Here is a 20,517-nt window from a genome sequence, read left to right as displayed (position 1 = left end):
GGTTTTCGTTACTAAAATGCCCAAAGACGCCGATTTTGACTAGAATTTGAAAGATATTGACATGAATATATAACTGTTTGTATCAAAAAATGATAGTTTAAACTGATATTTGCAGTTTTGATGCGGTTTTAGGTACGATATGAGTCGAAGAAGCCGATTTTGACTGGAATCTGTTTAAAATGACAAAGAAAAACCTATTATCAATTCAAGGAAGTGAATTTTTAAGTAGTTATCTGCAGTTTTAATGTAGATTTCTGTTCGCTAAGTTATGAAAATGCATGTTTTGGCTATAATCTTCCGTAAATCAAGGGCGAAAACCAATTATTTGTCCCAAAAGAAGGTGTTTTAAGTATATATCTACATTTCTAAGGTAGATTTGGGTACAATAAGAGGCGAAAAAGCAGATTCTGACTAAGATTTTATCGAAATCGGCAACTATTTGACTCAGAATGGTTGCCTTACGTCGAAATCTAATAGTTTATTAAGGTTTTCGTTACTAAAATACCCAAAGACGCCGATTTTGACTAGAATTTGAAAGATATTGACATGAATATATAACTGTTTGTATCAAAAAATGATAGTTTAAACTGATATTTGCAGTTTTGATGAGGTTTTAGATACGATATGAATCGAAAAAGCCGATTTTGACTGGAATCTGTTTAAAATGACAAAGAAAAACCTATTATCAATTCAAGGAAGTGAATTTTTAAGTAGTTATCTGCAGTTTTAATGTAGATTTCAGTTCGCTAAGTTATGCAAATGCATGTTTTGGCTATAATCTTCCGTAAATCAAGGTCGAAAACCAATTATTTGTCCCAAAAGAAGGTGTTCTAAGTATATATCTGCATTTCTAAGGTAGATTTGGTTACAATAAGAGGCGAAAAAGCAGATTCTGACTAAGATTTTATCGAAATCGGCAACTATCTGACTCAGAATGGTTGCCTTACGTCGAAATCTAATAGTTTATTAAGGTTTTCGTTACTAAAATGCCCAAAAACGCCGATTTTGACTAGAATTTGAAAGATATTGACATGAATATATAACTGTTTGTATCAAAAAATGATAGTTTAAACTGATATTTGCAGTTTTGATGCGGTTTTTGGTACGATATGAGTCGAAGAAGCCGATTTTGACTGGAATCTGTTTAAAATGACAAAGAAAAACCTATTATCAATTCAAGGAAGTGAATTTTTAAGTAGTTATCTGCAGTTTTAATGTAGATTTCTGTTCGCTAAGTTATGAAAATGCATGTTTTGGCTATAATCTTCCGTAAATCAAGGGCGAAAACCAATTATTTGTCCCAAAAGAAGGTGTTTTAAGTATATATCTACATTTCTAAGGTAGATTTGGGTACAATAAGAGGCGAAAAAGCAGATTCTGACTAAGATTTTATCGAAATCGGCAACTATTTGACTCAGAATGGTTGCCTTACGTCGAAATCTAATAGTTTATTAAGGTTTTCGTTACTAAAATGCCCAAAGACGCCGATTTTGACTAGAATTTGAAAGATATTGACATGAATATATAACTGTTTGTATCAAAAAATGATAGTTTAAACTGATATTTGCAGTTTTGATGCGGTTTTAGGTACGATATGAGTCGAAGAAGCCGATTTTGACTGGAATCTGTTTAAAATGACAAAGAAAAACCTATTATCAATTCAAGGAAGTGAATTTTTAAGTAGTTATCTGCAGTTTTAATGTAGATTTCTGTTCGCTAAGTTATGAAAATGCATGTTTTGGCTATAATCTTCCGTAAATCAAGGGCGAAAACCAATTATTTGTCCCAAAAGAAGGTGTTTTAAGTATATATCTACATTTCTAAGGTAGATTTGGGTACAATAAGAGGCGAAAAAGCAGATTCTGACTAAGATTTTATCGAAATCGGCAACTATTTGACTCAGAATGGTTGCCTTACGTCGAAATCTAATAGTTTATTAAGGTTTTCGTTACTAAAATGCCCAAAGACGCCGATTTTGACTAGAATTTGAAAGATATTGACATGAATATATAACTGTTTGTATCAAAAAATGATAGTTTAAACTGATATTTGCAGTTTTGATGCGGTTTTAGATACGATATGAGTCGAAGAAGCCGATTTTGACTGGAATCTGTTTAAAATGACAAAGAAAAACCTATTATCAATTCAAGGAAGTGAATTTTTAAGTAGTTATCTGCAGTTTTAATGTAGATTTCAGTTCGCTAAGTTATAAAAATGAATGTTTTGGCTATAATCTTCCGTAAATCAAGGGCGAAAACCAATTATTTGTCCCAAAAGAAGGTGTTCTAAGTATATATCTGCATTTCTAAGGTAGATTTGGGTACAATAAGAGGCGAAAAAGCAGATTCTGACTAAGATTTTATCGAAATCGGCAACTATTTGACTCAGAATGGTTGCCTTACGTCGAAATCTAATAGTTTATTAAGGTTTTCGTTACTAAAATGCCCAAAGACGCCGATTTTGACTAGAACTTGAAAGATATTGACATGAATATATAACTGTTTGTATCAAAAAATGATAGTTTAAACTGATATTTGCAGTTTTGATGCGGTTTTAGGTACGATATGAATCGAAGAAGCCGATTTTGACTGGAATCTGTTTAAAATGACAAAGAACAACCTATTATCAATTCAAGGAAGTGAATTTTTAAGTAGTTATCTGCAGTTTTAATGTAGATTTCAGTTCGCTAAGTTATGAAAATGTATGTTTTGGCTATAATCTTCCGTAAATCAAGGGCGAAAACCAATTATTTGTCCCAAACGAAGGTGTTCTAAGTATATATCTGCATTTCTAAGGTAGATTGGTACAATATGAGGCGAAAAAGCAGATTCTGACTAAGATTTTATCGAAATCAGCAACTATTTGACTCAGAATGGTTGCCTTACGTCGAAATCTAATAGTTTATTAAGGTTTTCGTTACTAAAATGCCCAAAGACGCCGATTTTGACTAGAATTTGAAAGATATTGACATGAATATATAACTGTTTGTATCAAAAAATGATAGTTTAAACTGATATTTGCAGTTTTGATGCGGTTTTAGGTACGATATGAGTCGAAGAAGCCGATTTTGACTGGAATCTGTTTAAAATGACAAAGAAAAACCTATTATCAATTCAAGGAAGTGAATTTTTAAGTAGTTATCTGCAGTTTTAATGTAGATTTCTGTTCGCTAAGTTATGAAAATGCATGTTTTGGCTATAATCTTCCGTAAATCAAGGGCGAAAACCAATTATTTGTCCCAAAAGAAGGTGTTTTAAGAATATATCTACATTTCTAAGGTAGATTTGGGTACAATAAGAGGCGAAAAAGCAGATTCTGACTAAGATTTTATCGAAATCGGCAACTATTTCACTCAGAATGGTTGCCTTACGTCGAAATCTAATAGTTTATAAAGGTTTTCGTTACTAAAATGCCCAAAGACGCCGATTTTGACTAGAATTTGAAAGATATTGACATGAATATATAACTGTTTGTATCAAAAAATGATAGTTTAAATTGATATTTGCAGTTTTGATGCGGTTTTATGTACGATATGAGTCGAAGAAGCCGATTTTGACTGGAATCTGTTTAAAATGACAAAGAAAAACCTATTATCAATTCAAGGAAGTGAATTTTTAAGTAGTTATCTGCAGTTTTAATGTAGATTTCTGTTCGCTAAGTTATGAAAATGCATGTTTTGGCTATAATCTTCCGTAAATCAAGGGCGAAAACCAATTATTTGTCCCAAAAGAAGGTGTTTTAAGTATATATCTACATTTCTAAGGTAGATTTGGGTACAATAAGAGGCGAAAAAGCAGATTCTGACTAAGATTTTATCGAAATCGGCAACTATTTGACTCAGAATGGTTGCCTTACGTCGAAATCTAATAGTTTATTAAGGTTTTCGTTACTAAAATGCCCAAAGACGCCGATTTTGACTAGAATTTGAAAGATATTGACATGAATATATAACTGTTTGTATCAAAAAATGATAGTTTAAACTGATATTTGCAGTTTTGATGCGGTTTTAGATACGATATGAGTCGAAGAAGCCGATTTTGACTGGAATCTGTTTAAAATGACAAAGAAAAACCTATTATCAATTCAAGGAAGTGAATTTTTAAGTAGTTATCTGCAGTTTTAATGTAGATTTCAGTTCGCTAAGTTATAAAAATGAATGTTTTGGCTATAATCTTCCGTAAATCAAGGGCGAAAACCAATTATTTGTCCCAAAAGAAGGTGTTCTAAGTATATATCTGCATTTCTAAGGTAGATTTGGGTACAATAAGAGGCGAAAAAGCAGATTCTGACTAAGATTTTATCGAAATCGGCAACTATTTGACTCAGAATGGTTGCCTTACGTCGAAATCTAATAGTTTATTAAGGTTTTCGTTACTAAAATGCCCAAAGACGCCGATTTTGACTAGAACTTGAAAGATATTGACATGAATATATAACTGTTTGTATCAAAAAATGATAGTTTAAACTGATATTTGCAGTTTTGATGCGGTTTTAGGTACGATATGAATCGAAGAAGCCGATTTTGACTGGAATCTGTTTAAAATGACAAAGAACAACCTATTATCAATTCAAGGAAGTGAATTTTTAAGTAGTTATCTGCAGTTTTAATGTAGATTTCAGTTCGCTAAGTTATGAAAATGTATGTTTTGGCTATAATCTTCCGTAAATCAAGGGCGAAAACCAATTATTTGTCCCAAACGAAGGTGTTCTAAGTATATATCTGCATTTCTAAGGTAGATTGGTACAATATGAGGCGAAAAAGCAGATTCTGACTAAGATTTTATCGAAATCAGCAACTATTTGACTCAGAATGGTTGCCTTACGTCGAAATCTAATAGTTTATTAAGGTTTTCGTTACTAAAATGCCCAAAGACGCCGATTTTGACTAGAATTTGAAAGATATTGACATGAATATATAACTGTTTGTATCAAAAAATGATAGTTTAAACTGATATTTGCAGTTTTGATGAGGTTTTAGATACGATATGAATCGAAGAAGCCGATTTTGACTGGAATCTGTTTAAAATGACAAAGAAAAACCTATTATCAATTCAAGGAAGTGAATTTTTAAGTAGTTATCTGCAGTTTTAATGTAGATTTCAGTTCGCTAAGTTATGAAAATGCATGTTTTGGCTATAATCTTCAGTAAATGAAGGGCGAAAACCAATTATTTGTCCCAAAAGAAGGTGTTTTAAGTATATATCTACATTTCTAAGGTAGATTTGGGTACAATAAGAGGCGAAAAAGCAGATTCTGACTAAGATTTTATCGAAATCGGCAACTATTTGACTCAGAATGGTTGCCTTACGTCGAAATCTAATAGTTTATTAAGGTTTTCGTTACTAAAATGCCCAAAGACGCCGATTTTGACTAGAATTTGAAAGATATTGACATGAATATATAACTGTTTGTATCAAAAAATGATAGTTTAAACTGATATTTGCAGTTTTGATGCGGTTTTAGGTACGATATGAGTCGAAGAAGCCGATTTTGACTGGAATCTGTTTAAAATGACAAAGAAAAACCTATTATCAATTCAAGGAAGTGAATTTTTAAGTAGTTATCTGCAGTTTTAATGTAGATTTCTGTTCGCTAAGTTATGAAAATGCATGTTTTGGCTATAATCTTCCGTAAATCAAGGGCGAAAACCAATTATTTGTCCCAAAAGAAGGTGTTTTAAGTATATATCTACATTTCTAAGGTAGATTTGGGTACAATAAGAGGCGAAAAAGCAGATTCTGACTAAGATTTTATCGAAATCGGCAACTATTTCACTCAGAATGGTTGCCTTACGTCGAAATCTAATAGTTTATTAAGGTTTTCGTTACTAAAATGCCCAAAGACGCCGATTTTGACTAGAATTTGAAAGATATTGACATGAATATATAACTGTTTGTATCAAAAAATGATAGTTTAAATTGATATTTGCAGTTTTGATGCGGTTTTATGTACGATATGAGTCGAAGAAGCCGATTTTGACTGGAATCTGTTTAAAATGACAAAGAAAAACCTATTATCAATTCAAGGAAGTGAATTTTTAAGTAGTTATCTGCAGTTTTAATGTAGATTTCAGTTCGCTAAGTTATAAAAATGAATGTTTTGGCTATAATCTTCCGTAAATCAAGGGCGAAAACCAATTATTTGTCCCAAAAGAAGGTGTTCTAAGTATATATCTGCATTTCTAAGGTAGATTTGGGTACAATAAGAGGCGAAAAAGCAGATTCTGACTAAGATTTTATCGAAATCGGCAACTATTTGACTCAGAATGGTTGCCTTACGTCGAAATCTAATAGTTTATTAAGGTTTTCGTTACTAAAATGCCCAAAGACGCCGATTTTGACTAGAACTTGAAAGATATTGACATGAATATATAACTGTTTGTATCAAAAAATGATAGTTTAAACTGATATTTGCAGTTTTGATGCGGTTTTAGGTACGATATGAATCGAAGAAGCCGATTTTGACTGGAATCTGTTTAAAATGACAAAGAACAACCTATTATCAATTCAAGGAAGTGAATTTTTAAGTAGTTATCTGCAGTTTTAATGTAGATTTCAGTTCGCTAAGTTATGAAAATGTATGTTTTGGCTATAATCTTCCATAAATCAAGGGCGAAAACCAATTATTTGTCCCAAACGAAGGTGTTCTAAGTATATATCTGCATTTCTAAGGTAGATTGGTACAATATGAGGCGAAAAAGCAGATTCTGACTAAGATTTTATCGAAATCAGCAACTATTTGACTCAGAATGGTTGCCTTACGTCGAAATCTAATAGTTTATTAAGGTTTTCGTTACTAAAATGCCCAAAGACGCCGATTTTGACTGGAATTTGAAAGATATTGACATGAATATATAACTGTTTGTATCAAAAAATGATAGTTTAAACTGATATTTGCAGTTTTGATGAGGTTTTAGATACGATATGAATCGAAGAAGCCGATTTTGACTGGAATCTGTTTAAAATGACAAAGAAAAACCTATTATCAATTCAAGGAAGTGAATTTTTAAGTAGTTATCTGCAGTTTTAATGTAGATTTCTGTTCGCTAAGTTATGAAAATGCATGTTTTGGCTATAATCTTCCGTAAATCAAGGGCGAAAACCAATTATTTGTCCCAAAAGAAGGTGTTTTAAGTATATATCTACATTTCTAAGGTAGATTTGGGTACAATAAGAGGCGAAAAAGCAGATTCTGACTAAGATTTTATCGAAATCGGCAACTATTTCACTCAGAATGGTTGCCTTACGTCGAAATCTAATAGTTTATTAAGGTTTTCGTTACTAAAATGCCCAAAGACGCCGATTTTGACTAGAATTTGAAAGATATTGACATGAATATATAACTGTTTGTATCAAAAAATGATAGTTTAAATTGATATTTGCAGTTTTGATGCGGTTTTATGTACGATATGAGTCGAAGAAGCCGATTTTGACTGGAATCTGTTTAAAATGACAAAGAAAAACCTATTATCAATTCAAGGAAGTGAATTTTTAAGTAGTTATCTGCAGTTTTAATGTAGATTTCTGTTCGCTAAGTTATGAAAATGCATGTTTTGGCTATAATCTTCCGTAAATCAAGGGCGAAAACCAATTATTTGTCCCAAAAGAAGGTGTTTTAAGTATATATCTACATTTCTAAGGTAGATTTGGGTACAATAAGAGGCGAAAAAGCAGATTCTGACTAAGATTTTATCGAAATCGGCAACTATTTGACTCAGAATGGTTGCCTTACGTCGAAATCTAATAGTTTATTAAGGTTTTCGTTACTAAAATGCCCAAAGACGCCGATTTTGACTAGAATTTGAAAGATATTGACATGAATATATAACTCTTTGTATCAAAAAATGATAGTTTAAACTGATATTTGCAGTTTTGATGCGGTTTTAGATACGATATGAGTCGAAGAAGCCGATTTTGACTGGAATCTGTTTAAAATGACAAAGAAAAACCTATTATCAATTCAAGGAAGTGAATTTTTAAGTAGTTATCTGCAGTTTTAATGTAGATTTCAGTTCGCTAAGTTATAAAAATGAATGTTTTGGCTATAATCTTCCGTAAATCAAGGGCGAAAACCAATTATTTGTCCCAAAAGAAGGTGTTCTAAGTATATATCTGCATTTCTAAGGTAGATTTGGGTACAATAAGAGGCGAAAAAGCAGATTCTGACTAAGATTTTATCGAAATCGGCAACTATTTGACTCAGAATGGTTGCCTTACGTCGAAATCTAATAGTTTATTAAGGTTTTCGTTACTAAAATGCCCAAAGACGCCGATTTTGACTAGAACTTGAAAGATATTGACATGAATATATAACTGATTGTATCAAAAAATGATAGTTTAAACTGATATTTGCAGTTTTGATGCGGTTTTAGGTACGATATGAATCGAAGAAGCCGATTTTGACTGGAATCTGTTTAAAATGACAAAGAACAACCTATTATCAATTCAAGGAAGTGAATTTTTAAGTAGTTATCTGCAGTTTTAATGTAGATTTCAGTTCGCTAAGTTATAAAAATGAATGTTTTGGCTATAATCTTCCGTAAATCAAGGGCGAAAACCAATTATTTGTCCCAAAAGAAGGTGTTTTAAGTATATATCTACATTTCTAAGGTAGATTTGGGTACAATAAGAGGCGAAAAAGCAGATTCTGACTAAGATTTTATCGAAATCGGCAACTATTTGACTCAGAATGGTTGCCTTACGTCGAAATCTAATAGTTTATTAAGGTTTTCGTTACTAAAATGCCCAAAGACGCCGATTTTGACTAGAATTTGAAAGATATTGACATGAATATATAACTGTTTGTATCAAAAAATGATAGTTTAAACTGATATTTGCAGTTTTGATGCGGTTTTAGGTACGATATGAGTCGAAGAAGCCGATTTTGACTGGAATCTGTTTAAAATGACAAAGAAAAACCTATTATCAATTCAAGGAAGTGAATTTTTAAGTAGTTATCTGCAGTTTTAATGTAGATTTCTGTTCGCTAAGTTATGAAAATGCATGTTTTGGCTATAATCTTCCGTAAATCAAGGGCGAAAACCAATTATTTGTCCCAAAAGAAGGTGTTTTAAGTATATATCTACATTTCTAAGGTAGATTTGGGTACAATAAGAGGCGAAAAAGCAGATTCTGACTAAGATTTTATCGAAATCGGCAACTATTTCACTCAGAATGGTTGCCTTACGTCGAAATCTAATAGTTTATTAAGGTTTTCGTTACTAAAATGCCCAAAGACGCCGATTTTGACTAGAATTTGAAAGATATTGACATGAATATATAACTGTTTGTATCAAAAAATGATAGTTTAAACTGATATTTGCAGTTTTGATGCGGTTTTAGGTACGATATGAGTCGAAGAAGCTGATTTTGACTGGAATCTGTTTAAAATGACAAAGAAAAACCTATTATCAATTCAAGGAAGTGAATTTTTAAGTAGTTATCTGCAGTTTTAATGTAGATTTCTGTTCGCTAAGTTATGAAAATGCATGTTTTGGCTATAATCTTCCGTAAATCAAGGGCGAAAACCAATTATTTGTCCCAAAAGAATGTGTTTTAAGTATATATCTACATTTCTAAGGTAGATTTGGGTACAATAAGAGGCGAAAAAGCAGATTCTGACTAAGATTTTATCGAAATCGGCAACTATTTGACTCAGAATGGTTGCCTTACGTCGAAATCTAATAGTTTATTAAGGTTTTCGTTACTAAAATGCCCAAAGACGCCGATTTTGACTAGAATTTGAAAGATATTGACATGAATATATAACTGTTTGTATCAAAAAATGATAGTTTAAACTGATATTTGCAGTTTTGATGCGGTTTTAGGTACGATATGAATCGAAGAAGCCGATTTTGACTGGAATCTGTTTAAAATGACAAAGAACAACCTATTATCAATTCAAGGAAGTGAATTTTTAAGTAGTTATCTGCAGTTTTAATGTAGATTTCAGTTCGCTAAGTTATGAAAATGTATGTTTTGGCTATAATCTTCCATAAATCAAGGGCGAAAACCAATTATTTGTCCCAAACGAAGGTGTTCTAAGTATATATCTGCATTTCTAAGGTAGATTGGTACAATATGAGGCGAAAAAGCAGATTCTGACTAAGATTTTATCGAAATCAGCAACTATTTGACTCAGAATGGTTGCCTTACGTCGAAATCTAATAGTTTATTAAGGTTTTCGTTACTAAAATGCCCAAAGACGCCGATTTTGACTAGAATTTGAAAGATATTGACATGAATATATAACTGTTTGTATCAAAAAATGATAGTTTAAACTGATATTTGCAGTTTTGATGAGGTTTTAGATACGATATGAATCGAAGAAGCCGATTTTGACTGGAATCTGTTTAAAATGACAAAGAAAAACCTATTATCAATTCAAGGAAGTGAATTTTTAAGTAGTTATCTGCAGTTTTAATGTAGATTTCAGTTCGCTAAGTTATGAAAATGCATGTTTTGGCTATAATCTTCCGTAAATCAAGGGCGAAAACCAATTATTTGTCCCAAAAGAAGGTGTTCTAAGTATATATCTGCATTTCTAAGGTAGATTTGGATACAATAAGAGGCGAAAAAGCAGATTCTGACTAAGATTTTATCGAAATCGGCAACTATTTGACTCAGAATGGTTGCCTTACGTCGAAATCTAATAGTTTATTAAGGTTTTCGTTACTAAAATGCCCAAAGACGCCGATTTTGATTAGAATTTGAAAGATATTGACATGAACATATAACTGTTTGTATCAAAAAATGATAGTTTAAACTGATATTTGCAGTTTTGATGCGGTTTTAGGTACGATATGAGTCGAAGAAGCCGATTTTGACTGGAATCTGTTTAAAATGACAAAGAAAAACCTATTATCAATTAAAGAAAGTGAATTTTTAAGTAGTTATCTGCAGTTTTAATGTAGATTTCTGTTCGCTAAGTTATGAAAATGCATGTTTTGGCTATAATCTTCCGTAAATCAAAGGCGAAAACCAATTATTTGTCCCAAAAGAAGGTGTTTTAAGTATATATCTACATTTCTAAGGTAGATGTGGGTACAATAAGAGGCGAAAAAGCAGATTCTGACTAAGATTTTATCGAAATCGGCAACTATTTGACTCAGAATGGTTGCCTTACGTCGAAATCTAATAGTTTATTAAGGTTTTCGTTACTAAAATGCCCAAAGACGCCGATTTTGACTAGAATTTGAAAGATATTGACATGAATATATAACTGTTTGTATCAAAAAATGATAGTTTAAACTGATATTTGCAGTTTTGATGCGGTTTTAGGTACGATATGAGTCGAAGAAGCCGATTTTGACTGGAATCTGTTTAAAATGACAAAGAACAACCTATTATCAATTCAAGGAAGTGAATTTTTAAGTAGTTATCTGCAGTTTTAATGTAGATTTCAGTTCGCAAAGTTATGAAAATGCATGTTTTGGCTATAATCTTCCGTAAATCAAGGGCGAAAACCAATTATTTGTCCCAAAAGAAGGTGTTTTAAGTATATATCTGCATTTCTAAGGTAGATTTGGGTACAATAAGAGGCGAAAAAGCAGATTCTGACTAGGATTTTATCGAAATCGGCAACTATTTGACTCAGAAAGGTTGCCTTACGTCGAAATCTAATAGTTTATTAAGTTTTTCGTTACTAAAATGCCCAAAGACGCCGATTTTGACTAGAATTTGAAAGATATTGACATGAATATATAACTGTTTGTATCAAAAAATGATAGTTTAAACTGATATTTGCAGTTTTGATGCGGTTTTAGATACGATATGAGTCGAAGAAGCCGATTTTGACTGGAATCTGTTTAAAATGACAAAGAAAAACCTATTATCAATTCAAGGAAGTGAATTTTTAAGTAGTTATCTGCAGTTTTAATGTAGATTTCAGTTCGCTAAGTTATGAAAATGCATGTTTTGGCTATAATCTTCCGTAAATTAAGGGCGAAAACCAATTATTAATCCCAAAAGAAGGTGTTTTAAGTATATATCTGCATTTCTAAGGTAGATTTGGGTACAATAAGAGGCGAAAAAGCAGATTCTGACTAAGATTTTATCGAAATCGGCAACTATTTGACTCAGAAAGGTTGCCTTACGTCGAAATCTAATAGTTTATTAAGGTTTTCGTTACTAAAATGCCCAAAGACGCCGATTTTGACTAGAATTTGAAAGATATTGACATGAATATATTACTGTTTGTATCAAAAAATGATAGTTTAAACTGATATTTGCAGTTTTGATGAGGTTTTAGATACGATATGAATCGAAGAAGCCGATTTTGACTGGAATCTGTTTAAAATGACAAAGAAAAACCTATTATCAATTAAGGGAAGTGAATTTTTAAGTAGTTATCTGCAGTTTTAATGTAGATTTCAGTTCGCTAAGTTATGAAAATGCATGTTTTGGCTATAATCTTCCGTAAATCAAGGGCGAAAACCAATTATTTGTCCCAAAAGAAGGTGTTCTAAGTATATATCTGCATTTCTAAGGTAGATTTGGTTACAATAAGAGGCGAAAAAGCAGATTCTGACTAAGATTTTATCGAAATCGGCAACTATTTGACTCAGAATGGTTGCCTTACGTCGAAATCTAATAGTTTATTAAGGTTTTCGTTACTAAAATGCCCAAAGACGCCAATTTTGACTAGAATTTGAAAGATATTGACATGAATATATAACTGTTTGTATCAAAAAATGATAGTTTAAACTGATATTTGCAGTTTTGATGCGGTTTTAGATACGATATGAGTCGAAGAAGCCGATTTTGACTGGAATCTGTTTAAAATGACAAAGAAAAACCTATTATCAATTCAAGGAAGTGAATTTTTAAGTAGTTATCTGCAGTTTTAATGTAGATTTCAGTTCGCTAAGTTATGAAAATGCATGTTTTGGCTATAATCTTCCGTAAATTAAGGGCGAAAACCAATTATTAATCCCAAAAGAAGGTGTTTTAAGTATATATCTGCATTTCTAAGGTAGATTTGGGTACAATAAGAGGCGAAAAATCAGATTCTGACTAAGATTTTATCGAAATCGGCAACTATTTGACTCAGAAAGGTTGCCTTACGTCGAAATCTAATAGTTTATTAAGGTTTTCGTTACTAAAATGCCCAAAGACGCCGATTTTGACTAGAATTTGAAAGATATTGACATGAATATATTACTGTTTGTATCAAAAAATGATAGTTTAAACTGATATTTGCAGTTTTGATGAGGTTTTAGATACGATATGAATCGAAGAAGCCGATTTTGACTGGAATCTGTTTAAAATGACAAAGAAAAACCTATTATCAATTAAGGGAAGTGAATTTTTAAGTAGTTATCTGCAGTTTTAATGTAGATTTCAGTTCGCTAAGTTATGAAAATGCATGTTTTGGCTATAATCTTCCGTAAATCAAGGGCGAAAACCAATTATTTGTCCCAAAAGAAGGTGTTCTAAGTATATATCTGCATTTCTAAGGTAGATTTGGTTACAATAAGAGGCGAAAAAGCAGATTCTGACTAAGATTTTATCGAAATCGGCAACTATTTGACTCAGAATGGTTGCCTTACGTCGAAATCTAATAGTTTATTAAGGTTTTCGTTACTAAAATGCCCAAAGACGCCAATTTTGACTAGAATTTGAAAGATATTGACATGAATATATAACTGTTTGTATCAAAAAATGATAGTTTAAACTGATATTTGCAGTTTTGATGCGGTTTTAGGTACGATATGAGTCGAAAAAGTCGATTTTGACTGGAATCTGTTTAAAATGACAAAGAACAACCTATTATCAATTCAAGGAAGTGAATTTTTAAGTAGTTATCTGCAGTTTTAATGTAGATTTCTGTTCGCTAAGTTATGAAAATGCTTGTTTTGGCTATAATATTCCGTAAATCAAGGGCGAAAACCAATTATTTGTCCCAAAAGAAGGTGTTTTAAGTATATATCTGCATTTCTAAGGTAGATTTGGGTACAATAAGAGGCGAAAAAGCAGATTCTGACTAGGATTTTATCGAAATCGGCAACTATTTGACTCAGAAAGGTTCGCTTACGTCGAAATCTAATAGTTTATTAAGGTTTTCGTTACTAAAATGCCGAAAGACGCCGATTTTGACTAGAATTTAAAAGATATTGACATAAATATATAACTGTTTGTATCAAAAAATGATAGTTTAAACTGAAATTTGCAGTTTTGATGCGGTTTTAGATACGATATGAATCGAAGAAGCCGATTTTGACTGGAATCTGTTTAAAATGACAAAGAAAAACCTATTATCAATTCAAGGAAGGGAATTTTAAAGTAGTTATCTGCAGTTTTAATGTAGATTTCAGTTCGCTAAGTTATGAAAATGCATGTTTTGGCTATAATCTTCCGTAAATCAAGGGCGAAAACCAATTATTAGTCCCAAAAGAAGGTGTTTTAAGTATATATCTGCATTTCTAAGGTAGATTTGGGTACAATAAGAGGCGAAAAAGCAGATTCTGACTAAGATTTTATCGAAATCGGCAACTATTTGACTCAGAATGGTTGCCTTACGTCGAAATCTAATAGTTTATTAAGGTTTTCGTTACTAAAATGCCCAAAGACGCCGATTTTGACTGGAATTTGAAAGATATTGACATGAATATATAACTGTTTGTATCAAAAAATGATAGTTTAAACTGATATTTGCAGTTTTGATGAGGTTTTAGATACGATATGAATCGAAGAAGCCGATTTTGACTGGAATCTGTTTAAAATGACAAAGAAAAACTTATTATCAATTCAAGGAAGTGAATTTTTAAGTAGTTATCTGCAGTTTTAATGTAGATTTCAGTTCGCTAAGTTATGAAAATGCATGTTTTGGCTATAATCTTCCGTAAATCAAGGGCGAAAACCAATTATTTTGACTAGAATTTGAAAGATATTGACATGAATATATAACTGTTTGTATCAAAAAATGATAGTTTAAACTGATATTTGCAGTTTTGATGCGGTTTTAGGTACGATATGAGTCGAAGAAGCCGATTTTGACTGGAATCTGTTTAAAATGACAAAGAAAAACCTATTATCAATTCAAGGAAGTGAATTTTTAAGTAGTTATCTGCAGTTTTAATGTAGATTTCAGTTCGCTAAGTTATGAAAATGCATGTTTTGGCTATAATCTTCCGTAAATCAAGGGCGAAAACCAATTATTTGTCCCAAAAGAAGGTGTTCTAAGTATATATCTGCATTTCTAAGGTAGATTTGGTTACAATAAGAGGCGAAAAAGCAGATTCTGACTAAGATTTTATCGAAATCAGCAACTATTTGACTCAGAATGGTTGCCTTACGTCGAAATCTAATAGTTTATTAAGGTTTTCGTTACTAAAATGCCCAAAGACGCCGATTTTGACTAGAATTTGAAAGATATTGACATGAATATATAACTGTTTGTATCAAAAAATGATAGTTTAAACTGATATTTGCAGTTTTGATGCGGTTTTAGGTACGATATGAGTCGAAGAAGCCGATTTTGACTGGAATCTGTTTAAAATGACAAAGAACAACCTATTATCAATTCAAGGAAGTGAATTTTTAAGTAGTTATCTGCAGTTTTAATGTAGATTTCAGTTCGCAAAGTTATGAAAATGCATGTTTTGGCTATAATCTTCCGTAAATCAAGGGCGAAAACCAATTATTAATCCCAAAAGAAGGTGTTTTAAGTATATATCTGCATTTCTAAGGTAGATTTGGGTACAATAAGAGGCGAAAAAGCAGATTCTGACTAAGATTTTATCGAAATCGGCAACTATTTGACTCAGAAAGGTTGCCTTACGTCGAAATCTAATAGTTTATTAAGTTTTTCGTTACTAAAATGCCCAAAGACGCCGATTTTGAATAGAATTTGAAAGATATTGACATGAATATATAACTGTTTGTATCAAAAAATGATAGTTTAAACTGATATTTGCAGTTTTGATGAGGTTTTAGATACGATATGAATCGAAGAAGCCGATTTTGACTGGAATCTGTTTAAAATGACAAAGAAAAACTTATTATCAATTCAAGGAAGTGAATTTTTAAGTAGTTATCTGCAGTTTTAATGTAGATTTCAGTTCGCTAAGTTATGAAAATGCATGTTTTGGCTATAATCTTCCGTAAATCAAGGGCGAAAACCAATTATTTTGACTAGAATTTGAAAGATATTGACATGAATATATAACTGTTTGTATCAAAAAATGATAGTTTAAACTGATATTTGCAGTTTTGATGCGGTTTTAGGTACGATATGAGTCGAAGAAGCCGATTTTGACTGGAATCTGTTTAAAATGACAAAGAAAAACCTATTATCAATTCAAGGAAGTGAATTTTTAAGTAGTTATCTGCAGTTTTAATGAAGATTTCTGTTCGCTAAGTTATGAAAATGCATGTTTTGGCTATAATCTTCCGTAAATCAAGGGCGAAAACTAATTATTTGTCCCAAAAGAAGGTGTTCTAAGTATATATCTGCATTTCTAAGGTAGATTTGGTTACAATAAGAGGCGAAAAAGCAGATTCTGACTAAGATTTTATCGAAATCAGCAACTATTTGACTCAGAATGGTTGCCTTACGTCGAAATCTAATAGTTTATTAAGGTTTTCGTTACTAAAATGCCCAAAGACGCCGATTTTGAATAGAATTTGAAAGATATTGACATGAATATATAACTGTTTGTATCAAAAAATGATAGTTTAAACTGATATTTGCAGTTTTGATGAGGTTTTAGATACGATATGAATCGAAGAAGCCGATTTTGACTGGAATCTGTTTAAAATGACAAAGAAAAACTTATTATCAATTCAAGGAAGTGAATTTTTAAGTAGTTATCTGCAGTTTTAATGTAGATTTCAGTTCGCTAAGTTATGAAAATGCATGTTTTGGCTATAATCTTCCGTAAATCAAGGGCGAAAACCAATTATTTTGACTAGAATTTGAAAGATATTGACATGAATATATAACTGTTTGTATCAAAAAATGATAGTTTAAACTGATATTTGCAGTTTTGATGCGGTTTTAGGTACGATATGAGTCGAAGAAGCCGATTTTGACTGGAATCTGTTTAAAATGACAAAGAAAAACCTATTATCAATTCAAGGAAGTGAATTTTTAAGTAGTTATCTGCAGTTTTAATGTAGATTTCAGTTCGCTAAGTTATGAAAATGCATGTTTTGGCTATAATCTTCCGTAAATCAAGGGCGAAAACCAATTATTTGTCCCAAAAGAAGGTGTTCTAAGTATATATCTGCATTTCTAAGGTAGATTTGGTTACAATAAGAGGCGAAAAAGCAGATTCTGACTAAGATTTTATCGAAATCAGCAACTATTTGACTCAGAATGGTTGCCTTACGTCGAAATCTAATAGTTTATTAAGGTTTTCGTTACTAAAATGCCCAAAGACGCCGATTTTGACTAGAATTTGAAAGATATTGACATGAATATATAACTGTTTGTATCAAAAAATGATAGTTTAAACTGATATTTGCAGTTTTGATGCGGTTTTAGGTACGATATGAGTCGAAGAAGCCGATTTTGACTGGAATCTGTTTAAAATGACAAAGAACAACCTATTATCAATTCAAGGAAGTGAATTTTTAAGTAGTTATCTGCAGTTTTAATGTAGATTTCAGTTCGCAAAGTTATGAAAATGCATGTTTTGGCTATAATCTTCCGTAAATCAAGGGCGAAAACCAATTATTAATCCCAAAAGAAGGTGTTTTAAGTATATATCTGCATTTCTAAGGTAGATTTGGGTACAATAAGAGGCGAAAAAGCAGATTCTGACTAAGATTTTATCGAAATCGGCAACTATTTGACTCAGAAAGGTTGCCTTACGTCGAAATCTAATAGTTTATTAAGTTTTTCGTTACTAAAATGCCCAAAGACGCCGATTTTGACTAGAATTTGAAAGATATTGACATGAATATATAACTGTTTGTATCAAAAAATGATAGTTTAAACTGATATTTGCAGTTTTGATGCGGTTTTAGATACGATATGAGTCGAAGAAGCCGATTTTGACTGGAATCTGTTTAAAATGACAAAGAAAAACCTATTATCAATTCAAGGAAGTGAATTTTTAAGTAGTTATCTGCAGTTTTAATGTAGATTTCAGTTCGCTAAGTTATGAAAATGCATGTTTTGGCTATAATCTTCCGTAAATCAAGGGCGAAAACCAATTATTTGTCCCAAAAGAAGGTGTTTTAAGTATATATCTGCATTTCTAAGGTAGATTTGGGTACAATAAGAGGCGAAAAAGCAGATTCTGACTAAGATTTCATCGAAATCGGCAACTATTTGACTCAGAAAGGTTGCCTTACGTCGAAATCTAATAGTTTATTAAGGTTTTCGTTACTAAAATGCCCAAAGACGCCGATTTTGACTAGAATTTGAAAGATATTGACATGAATATATAACTGTTTGTATCAAAAAATGATAGTTTAAACTGATATTTGCAGTTTTGATGCGGTTTTAGATACGATATGAATCGAAGAAGCCGATTTTGACTGGAATCTGTTTAAAATGACAAAGAAAAACCTATTATCAATTCAAGGAAGGGAATTTTAAAGTAGTTATCTGCAGTTTTAATGTAGATTTCAGTTCGCTAAGTTATGAAAATGAATGTTTTGGCTATAATCTTCCGTAAATCAAGGGCGAAAACCAATTATTTGTCCCAAAAGAAGGTGTTCTAAGTATATATCTGCATTTCTAAGGTAGATTTGGTTACAATAAGAGGCGAAAAAGCAGATTCTGACTAAGATTTTATCGAAATCGGCAACTATTTGACTCAGAATGGTTGCCTTACGTCGAAATCTAATAGTTTATTAAGGTTTTCGTTACTAAAATGCCCAAAGACGCCGATTTTGACTAGAATTTGAAAGATATTGACATGAATATATAACTGTTTGTATCAAAAAATGAGAGTTTAAACTGATATTTGCAGTTTTGATGCGGTTTTAGGTACGATATGAGTCGAAGAAGCCGATTTTGACTGGAATCTGTTTAAAATGACAAAGAACATCCTATTATCAATTCAAGGAAGTGAATTTTTAAGTAGTTATCTGCAGTTTTAATGTAGATTTCTGTTCGCTAAGTTATGAAAATGCATGTTTTGGCTATAATCTTCCGTAAATCAAGGGCGAAAACCAATTATTTGTCCCAAAAGAAGGTGTTTTAAGTATATATCTACATTTCTAAGGTAGATTTGGGTACAATAAGAGGCGAAAAAGCAGATTCTGACTAAGATTTTATCGAAATCGGCAACTATTTGACTCAGAATGGTTGCCTTACGTCGAAATCTAATAGTTTATTAAGGTTTTCGTTACTAAAATGCCCAAAGACGCCGATTTTGACTAGAATTTGAAAGATATTGACATGAATATATAACTGTTTGTATCAAAAAATGATAGTTTAAACTGATATTTGCAGTTTTGATGCGGTTTTAGGTACGATATGAGTCGAAGAAGCCGATTTTGACTGGAATCTGTTTAAAATGACAAAGAAAAACCTATTATCAATTCAAGGAAGTGAATTTTTAAGTAGTTATCTGCAGTTTTAATGTAGATTTCTGTTCGCTAAGTTATGAAAATGCATGTTTTGGCTATAATCTTCCGTAAATCAAGGGCGAAAACCAATTATTTGTCCCAAAAGAAGGTGTTTTAAGTATATATCTACATTTCTAAGGTAGATTTGGGTACAATAAGAGGCGAAAAAGCAGATTCTGACTAAGATTTTATCGAAATCGGCAACTATTTGACTCAGAATGGTTGCCTTACGTCGAAATCTAATAGTTTATTAAGGTTTTCGTTACTAAAATGCCCAAAGACGCCGATTTTGACTAGAATTTGAAAGATATTGACATGAATATATAACTGTTTGTATCAAAAAATGAGAGTTTAAACTGATATTTGCAGTTATGATGCGGTTTTAGGTACGATATGAGTCGAAGAAGCCGATTTTGACTGGAATCTGTTTAAAATGACAAAGAACAACCTATTATCAATTCAAGGAAGTGAATTTTTAAGTAGTTATCTGCAGTTTTAATGTAGATTTCTGTTCGCTAAGTTTTGAAAATGCATGTTTTGGCTATAATCTTCCGTAAATCAAGGGCGAAAACCAATTATTTGTCCCAAAAGAAGGTGTTTCAAGTATATATCTACATTTCTAAGGTAGATTTGGGTACAATAAGAGGCGAAAAAGCAGATTCTGACTAAGATTTTATCGAAATCGGCAACTATTTGACTCAGAATGGTTGCCTTACGTCGAAATCTAATAGTTTATTAAGGTTTTCGTTACTAAAATGCCCAAAGACGCCGATTTTGACTAGAATTTGAAAGATATTGACTTGAATATATAACTGTTTGTATCAAAAAATGATAGTTTAAACTGATATTTGCAGTTTTGATGCGGTTTTAGGTACGATATGAGTCGAAGAAGCCGATTTTGACTGGAATCTGTTTAAAATGACAAAGAAAAACCTATTATCAATTCAAGGAAGTGAATTTTTAAGTAGTTATCTGCAGTTATTAATGTAGA

Source organism: Cylas formicarius, unplaced genomic scaffold, assembly GCF_029955315.1.
Source record: "Cylas formicarius isolate icCylForm1 unplaced genomic scaffold, icCylForm1.1 PGA_scaffold_3__17_contigs__length_32017465, whole genome shotgun sequence".
Lineage (NCBI taxonomy): Eukaryota > Metazoa > Arthropoda > Insecta > Coleoptera > Brentidae > Cylas > Cylas formicarius.
This window is presented reverse-complemented; position numbering follows the sequence as displayed.